The following is an 8,906-nucleotide window of genomic DNA, read 5'->3' as shown; positions in this document are numbered from 1 at the left end:
CTCATGTTGATTGCAGTGAGTCCCACAGCAGCACAGCATAGATTTCACAATGAAGTGCATGACTTCTGTAGTTGTATTAGAATGTGTAAATAAAATTCATCTGGCAGTTAAAGTTTATGTTTAAAACACCCATGTTAGTATGGAAAGAAATAAACACAGGACTATATTTAAACTCGTTGAGTGAAGGGACATATTTCCTCTTTGAACAGGGCGACACATCTTTATGGAGACTAATTCAATAATGGAGTGGCCCAGCTGAACCCTGAGTCACAGATGACTTGAAGAGAGCTTGGGTGCAGCTCCCATATCACAACTATGTCATTAACCAGGCTACAGAACAAACTCCAGCCATGGGAGGAAGAGAGTTCCCACAGCAACTGCTAAGGCTGAAATGATGGAGCCCCTGCAAGGCCTATTAACATCCCAACAGTTCTGTGTCCTCAAGCTGAGCAACGAACTGAGAAGTTATTCTCATCTCCTGCTTCGGAATGAATCTGGGACGTCCCTCTTCTCATTGAGGAAAACAAGGGGTTTTAGCATATGCAGATTTTGACATACAGCTTGAAAAAAGAAGAAACACTGTGTGACAATGCACAAATAATAAAGCTTAAAAAAGGGCTATCATCTGACAACATCTCCTACCCATTTACAGTAATGACCCCTTGAAGCAAGGCCTGACAGATGAGCCTTTCTTATGAAATACACAAGATTTTGCAGCTCTCGGTGAATGACTTAGATTAGCCCAGTAATACTGTACTTCAGGCATTTCTTTTATTTTTTATTATACCACAAAGAATCATTAAGCAAATTAATTACTTTTTCAACCTTAGATATTTTTCTGACTTGGTAAAATTGCCAAAAGACTCTTAGCTAAGCTTAGTGATTAAATTATTGCCCTTTAAATGTAGTGTTTTATTTTGCTTGCCTTTAAAAAAAAAAAAGTCTCCAAGGTAATATATAAATCATGTATTAGCATAATATGAATATGTATTTTCTCTTCAAGTATAAACAGGGTATGTTTTTTGGCTTGCGTTACTGATAAAACACATTATTTTTGTTTATTTATTTTTTTGTACTAATAGTACATACCATTGTTAACTAATATCGAGCTTATTACACAAAAGCCTAAGAAGATAGATTTTTTTCTTCGCTCTGTTTTAAAAAGACATTCCATACATCACATGTTCCTGATGTCTTTTCAGTCTTTGATACCTTGCAACACAAAACATTCCTCATGTAAAGAGTGGTATCTGTAAGAACACTGTCTGCACTGCTTACACATTGATTTGTCCCCAACGTATATTGATTGACTGCACAGACTCAGATAAAGAGTGGGAGATGCAAATGAGAGCAGGTCACTTCAGGTAAGCCATTACATTTCTTCCCTTATATAGACTTCCCAAGCCACCAAACGCTTTAGCTAGGTACATTTCACCCATATCTTATGTTATCTTTCCTTAATGAAATAAAAGGGTAAGTTGTTCCTCTCATAGTCACAATTGCACAGTGCAGGTTCCTTGGCAATAAGTAGCAGCAACACTATGAGGCACAAAAATCTCTCTGTTCAACAAAGCACGCAATGATTAGTTTTAGAAGATTAGCAGTGTTTGCCTAGCACACCCACTCGCCTAACAAATAGTGATCTTGCTGACTTGCCTGTGGGTCAATTGGATTTTCTTGGCTGTTTATTCATAGCCTCTTTACCTAATGTGAATTAAGGCATTTGAGAGCACCTACAAAGCACGACTTCGCTATCATAAAGTGGATTTATGAGAGAGAAGCCTCAGAAAAGTCCGGCTTGGCAAGACATCTCATTTTGTCATGATGCACAGCTTCAGGAATCAAATTAATTTGGCTCCTGTAAAAGACTGTGACTTTGCTTGACGCAGCAATTGGGGGAAGGTGCTTGCTCTCAGTAAGCTGCTGTGTGCAGTTGTGCGAAAGTTAAAAGAATCCAAATAGGGTGCTAGTCTTTCTTACCAGAATAAACTGCTGATTTAATTTTTCTCAGATTCCATTATTCCCCTGATTTTAATAAGCCTTAAATTACTCTAGCATTAAAAACTTAAAGCTGAAAAGAACAGCCACAGGAATGTGGGCACTCCATGAAATCTCAGTTCTCAGTATCCCATAAAATCTCCAGTTTAGGTTTATCCTCCTTCCTCCCAGAAATAAATGTCATCTTAGAGACAAATTTTGATTACACAAGCACAAACTCAGTTACTATTAATTGGAGCAAGAGTCTCGTCCACATTTTCCTTCCCTTAAGCCACATAAAAGTAAATGAGAATCTGAATGATTGATCATGTACAAAAGCTGCAAGGGCAGCATCATTGGGTATTCTTTGCAGGGTACAAGCAAAAGGGGATTAAAGAACTAAGATATCATCTTTTTGATTCTCACATCTCTCCGAGTCCTTGCAAAGTGTTATATTTAATCTAAAACTCAGTGAAATGTGAAATAAGGACATTTTCTTTCTTTCTCTCCTTCTTCCTGACAATTCAAACCAACTCAAGACCACTGTGCCTGCCATTTCCCCCCTCTCATCTCTACTCTACACACATATTTAGGCACACCACATTCCCAAACTTCAGATAACTCAAGGATCAAGACACTAGGATCAATGCAAGCAATCATCAACATCTCCATCCCAGTATCTCTAGCAAGGCTTTTGACATGGTCGTTCTGAGGAATACCAGAGATAAGACAGTACTCTGTTGGTTTACCCTTAATTCTTGAAACTTACTTAGAAACACTATGGCAGCTGTGACTCCTTTCTGCTGAAGTACAACAGAATCTGAATGTGTCAGTGGTCAAGGTAAGCACCTTGGCTTAAAATAAAGCTACATGTGCTACATGAGTTGCAGTCTCATGGAAGATGTCTCAGCACTGAGAATAAAAGCAACTCATGTAGCCCCCTTGTAGTCTCAGAAGCCAAGAGAACTATTAGTCCTGCTGCTATTCCCCACAAAAGTGTTACGGATCATTTAGTGTATGATATCGTCTGTCACATAAATAATTCTTCTCGGTCCAAATGATGGGAATAAAAATGGGGGAAAAAATCATCAGTGGGATCAAAAACATTTTTGGGGCTAAAGTCATGCCTGCCACCTTTGGTAAGGTCAGCAGAAAAACACATGAAATTAAAGCTGAATGATTTAAAACATTTTATCACTACACAAATGGTAGAACAAGATCCAGAGAGAAAAAACAACTCTTCCTATCCCATATGAAGACTGAGATGAAACCCTAGACATTCACTATTTGCCCTTATGAGGTGTTTGTTTTTAACCCCACAACAGCATTTTACCTTCAGAGGGTTTCACATAAAATATTGGAGGAAAAGGACATGAAATTATTGTTCTTAATTGACAGGCACTTTGTTTCAGAAGACTTCAAAGATCACCTGCATGAACTGATGAGGAACACTTGGCAGCTACTGAGTACACAGGGTTATGGGGAATTTGGGACAGGAGAAAGAAGCACCTCTATCTGCCATGGCAGTGCTCGTCAGGAAGGGTTTGGCTGTAACTTAAACAGAAAAAGCATACGGTGGCATGGATAAGAAGCTTTTCAGGAAAGTAAAAGCTGATAATGTTAAGTGAGGGGTCAATTTGCATTAATTAGCTGCCATTCCCAGTCATTATTACAATGATGCCCTGTTATTTATATAATTGGGATTTTTAGTGGAGTATTTGTCTGGCCAAAACCAAAATCTTTCCACAGAATATGTAATGCTAGGAATAATTATTTACAGTCCATTTTAATTGATCACTAGTCAATTTAAGAAACACTAATCATGTGTGGAGGTGGACTTACAAAGCCTATTTTTGCACAACAAGAAGATCATCAGAGACCAAAATCTATTTCCAGCAAAGCTTAACAGGTTCAGAATTAGTAGCTAAGGGGGCAGTTATCACTGGCACTCAGGAAATACTTTAACTTCATTTGCTGTTCCCTCCATACATTTTCACTTTTTCTGAGACTGGAACACTCCAGTTCTCATGAATGAAGGAAGAATCCCTGGTTAAATACAGATAACCCAGACCACATTCAGGTGACTTTTACCAACAGCAGATTGTGTTTAAAAGCTTTGTGTCTTTTCCACATCTCACCTCTACAAAACTCATAGTAGCTACAATTAATGGCGGCAGCATCATTGTGAGGTAAATAAGGAAACAGGCAGAAGAACTGGAGAGAGAAAAAGTGGTGACAGAAACAGGGTTGGAAACTAATTGCACTGCAGTTCCATTTTTACAGGACATCTAGAAACACTTAGTTATTCCTGATAGTGACATTAGGAGTTCAGAACGAGCTTCACAACTCATTAAGCTTTAGTGTTTGCTGCTCCTGTTTGTAAAAATTGTGCACAGAAAATGCAGTAAGAATCTTCTCTGCTAGTGTGTGAATCAATCCAGAGCTTCTGCAATCGGCAATGGGAAGCTGGCCTTCTGCAAAGGCAGCTTTTTTCTGGTATAAGATCCAACTTCAGCTGCTTGTCACCGCCTCTTTGCCTGAGAGAATTAGATTTCCAGATCTAGTGGTGCAGATGATCACGTAGAGTGCTTCCATAAAGACTTTATCACACATCACTGGATTAACTGATGCTGATTAAATAGCTGATCTGGTCTAATCCTGCTGATTTTGTACCAAAAGAGTGAAGATGAGTTTGTTTGCACATCCATCAGGTCAGTTTCCAAAGGCAAAAGAGACATTAGCAGCTCACAGAAAGCACCTCTTCCACCAGCACAGCTGTCTTTATAGTAAGCATTCATCTACAGCTTAAAATGCAGATCCATCTGTCATTCTGATCAATGCAGACACACTGTTTACAGATGTGGCAATGGAAACAATACGAGTCAGTCCATTTTAAGGCAGTTTATAATCATGATTACAAAAGAAACTTTACATAGCTTTTCCTGCCTACCATATGTGACTACCATGGAGAACTTGATTCCAAGTTATTTGACTTGCATTCAGCATAACTATGCACCTGTTGAAACTTCCACTTGAGTACTGCAGCAAATACATTTTTCCACCAGATTTTACTTTTATTAGCATTTGCTAAACAGATAACTGAGGGAGAGTAGGGTGAGCAATAGTCATTATTTCGTCTTTAAAACAGTCTTTTCCATACAGCACACCCATACAGAACACATATTTAATTTCTATCTTACCTATTTCTTCTTATCCTTCAGCCTTCCAAGTTTGTAGAATGGTCAAATATATTATCCAAATCAACCAAAGACAGTGGCCCCCATCCCCACTTTTAAGGAGCTCAAATATAACTTGTCTCCAAAAATAACCACTATGCTACAAAAAACTGAAAGGGCTCTGCTGATCACAACATACAGTCAGGACTTCTCAGGTAAGCAATTTTGATTAAATTAATTTAGTTGGGATAGCAATGTGAGACCACAAATTGTTAGCCCCTAAATTTTGCAAAGAAATTGATTTTTTGTCATTTAGTAACAAAGAACATATAAACTGTAAATTATCTGAGGTTTTTTAGGGGAATTGCGCATTAATTTCAATTTTTCTAACCCATAAAAATGTGTGACAATAAAATATGTCTCTGTTTAGGAATAGTTCCAATATATTCCCTTATCCTGGATAACTATTACATAAAAGCAGTTTGCAGATTGACTGGAGAACTAGGTGAAGTCACAGAACTAATAAGTACTGCATTTACAAAGAATCTCACGCTTCCACCACAAGTAATACAGGCAAGAGCATTATCAGATTCAGCTGGGAGAATTAAGCCTTCTCTTTGATAATACTTAAGCACAGGGCAAAGCTCACTCTAAAGCAGAGGCAAAAGTTCAGAATACTAAATCAGTACTGGCACAGCTGGGTGACAGAACTTCTGTTATGGACTAATGACTTGCTCGGGGTTTTCAGGGAGGAGAAGTTATTGTGATTATCTGCTTACTTTTTATCTTATCATTTTAAGTTGGCACCAACACATAACACCAATTCAAAAGCCCTTTTGCCTTGTGTAGTATAAGTGTCCATGAAACGAGCTGGCAGCTCTCCTGTGAATGCTGCAGCACTGTAGAGACTGAATTGTATTGCCTACATGTTCAGCAGCCATCAATCAAGACAGTCTGATGAACTCACCATTTTACTGTCCTTATTGCACTATGTGCTTGGTAAGTGACTTATTACCATCGCAGACTAATTCTTCCTTAACAACCACAACAGTTTAAGTTTGGCAGAGTTTCTATGATTTATACTCCTCCATTTGCATGAGTGATTTGCCCTTCTTCCTCCAGAGCGCATCAGTAACATCAGCAGATTCTATTTTAATGCCAAGATTTACTCTTAAAATTGTATAAAACTATATTGAAAAACTCTGTGCTTGTTGTCTTCAACACTTTTTATATTCTCTGTGACCTGTATAAAAGTGAAAAGATACTATCTGCATTAAATGCTACTCATGCAAGCAGAGCATAGTATGGTATATAAACAGAGCAAATCAAGCTCAGAGCTGAGTTGTGTTTTGCTAATGCATCATTACTTGTGATGGCTTTATATACACAGCTCTGATTGATTGTAACTGACTGAGCAATTCTGCAGGTAAAACAGAAGGAACACATTCCTGCTCTGGGGGTTTTATAGCACTTCCAGGTTCAAACTGCATGGACTTACATAAAGCAGAGAAACTAAGTAAGGTGCTGTCATTTTCTTAGTTGTTGTCCAAAATGGCCCTGCATGAAAAGTCCCCACGTTGTCCTGCTTTTCTTCTATTGGATTAAAATAAATCCAAGTAAGGAAATCCTTTATGATTTACATTTTAAATCTTCTAATGCATTTACAAATTTCTGATAATTGAATCCCTGTATCTGAAATGGAAAAGCTGTCTAACATTTTCTTCAGTGTGATGAAGAAAAAAAGCTTTTGCTTTATAATAATGAACACTTCAAAGAACACTTTCAACAGTTTGTCTCTAGAAATTAAAATCCAGACTAGCGCCTCACATAATTCAAAATTGAGCAGTTTTATTGCCCTCTGGCTTTCAAAGTGTGACTGGCAGAAGCCTACCCTGGGCCATGCTGATTTACCTGAACAACACTCATCCACTTAAAGCATACATATCTTGAATATCAGATACTCAGACAGTTCAGTGCAGTGACTGCTGAAGTTCATTTTCTGGCTATGGGGCTCAAATGTACTTTATGTTTGAACAGTTCCTTTGGCTCTGCACCAGTATCTCAAGCATCAACAATGCAAATAATTCATACAGGTTAACAGTATGTGTGCAGTGGATCAAACCATGGTTGAGAAAGTTAAAATGTCACATGCTTTTGAGCGTCCAAAAAAACAGTGAGCTCTAACCATGCCTTCTCATTAGCCACGGGCAATGATCTGCTAAAATAAGCAGTCCCAGCTAAGAGACATAGATGGCAGTATAAATCCTGCTACTTTCTCCATATAGAAAGAAACATTTCTGCTGGTCTGTCACAAGTGAGACCTCCTGAAGGGTGCACTCCAGGCTTGCTTCAAGGTGAACATCCCCATGAATCAATTCTGCAAGAACAGTACTCCTTCACTGTTCAGATGCCTTCACCTGTAATCAGCAATCCTAGTGTCATCACCAGCTACTAAGTCACAATGCTGAGTGAAATAAAAAGAGCAGCCAGCCCAGGTCAGCAGTGCAAAGTGACAGAAAGCACAGACCAGAAATGGGATGTGAGCCAAGAACAGGACACTCTTGTCTCAGCATGCTACCAGAAAGTTCCTTATCTTGATTCAAGCCCGACAACAAACAACCTTCTGAAAATCGCTGACATTGCAAACAGAAGCACTGTAGAAGCAGCAGCTTCCATTGAGGCCCAAATTTGAATCCCTTCCAAAATCTGCATGTTCATTTTCCTAAAAACACTTCAAGGCCAGATACATGGATCAACGTATATTGTGGGAAAATCCAGTAAGCCTAAGTAAGCCAAGCTTACCACTGGATGTAAAGCATGAGGAAAGTAAAATTTTGTTGCACAGACTTTGGCATCAAGAAACATTTCAGCCTGTATGGAGACCAGAGGATGGGCCGAGAGAGATAACACTGCCTGAATGGATCCCTAGCTGTGAAGTTCCTCAGCACTAGACAGCGCTGATGGAGCTGCAACATTCCTTCTCCAAGACAGCAGCACAAAAACATTTACATGAGTCTGTAAAAGGAGAGAGAAAAAACCTCATCGATAACGCTATTGAGAGAAAGATACACAAGTCCTATGGTTTCAATGCTTTTATTTCTTTAACAGACACATTCTTTTAAAAATTGAGTAAAAAACAAAAAGAACTTCAATGTTAATTGTCTGGTCTTTCCCAGAGAACCATAATATATGCAAATGGTAAAGAAAAGAGCAATTAGGGTAGCCCAGGATATGTGTGGACTCTATGAGAACACTAGGAGAGCTTGTCTGAGTCTAGAGGCTGTGAAAATATGACTGTTCTAGAGAAACACATCAGTGGAATAAACACTGGTTATGGAAAGAGCTGGTTTATTAAAGGTCAAATGGATTAATAAATGAGCATTACAGTCTGTCTGGGAATAAACTTAGGGTGGGTATCACAAGATGATTTTTAATGTTCACAGCAGGGAGCTTCAGGAATAGCTGAGGAGAGGATCAGAAAACAGGCTGCTTCCATTTATGAAAGGAGCTATGGCACAGTTGCCAACAACAGCTGGGGATCAGAGTTACTGACCCAAGAAGGCTCTTTGCAGGCCCTCACAAACACCAAGCTTCCACGTTAAAAGGACCCTCTGCTGCTCTGCAGGGAGTCAAATGCCAATAAAGACAGCACTGCCACACACAAATGGGGACAAACTTGATTCTCATGAGCTCTGGAGTCTCTTTGTCTGCGCATGGCACATTCCCAAAGTCTCCAAGTTCTAAGGCTGACAG

General features: G+C 39.0%; 1 long non-coding RNA gene across 1 annotated transcript; it reads left to right on the top strand.

Annotated features, from left to right (window-relative positions):
- Window positions 1-510: 510 nt before the first annotated feature.
- LOC146441094 (uncharacterized) lies at window positions 511-8,311 on the top strand. The gene is made up of 4 exons (XR_014849785.1): window positions 511-723; window positions 1,203-1,364; window positions 5,199-5,368; window positions 7,439-8,311. It is a non-coding gene; the product is annotated as an uncharacterized LOC146441094 (long non-coding RNA).
- Window positions 8,312-8,906: the final 595 nt, after the last annotated feature.

Source organism: Lichenostomus cassidix, chromosome 2 (genome assembly GCF_008360975.1).
Source record: "Lichenostomus cassidix isolate B80296 chromosome 2, HeHo_3.0, whole genome shotgun sequence".
NCBI lineage: Eukaryota > Metazoa > Chordata > Aves > Passeriformes > Meliphagidae > Lichenostomus > Lichenostomus cassidix.
The sequence above is the reverse complement of the archived record's forward strand: the minus strand, read 5'-3'. Positions and strand labels throughout refer to the sequence as shown.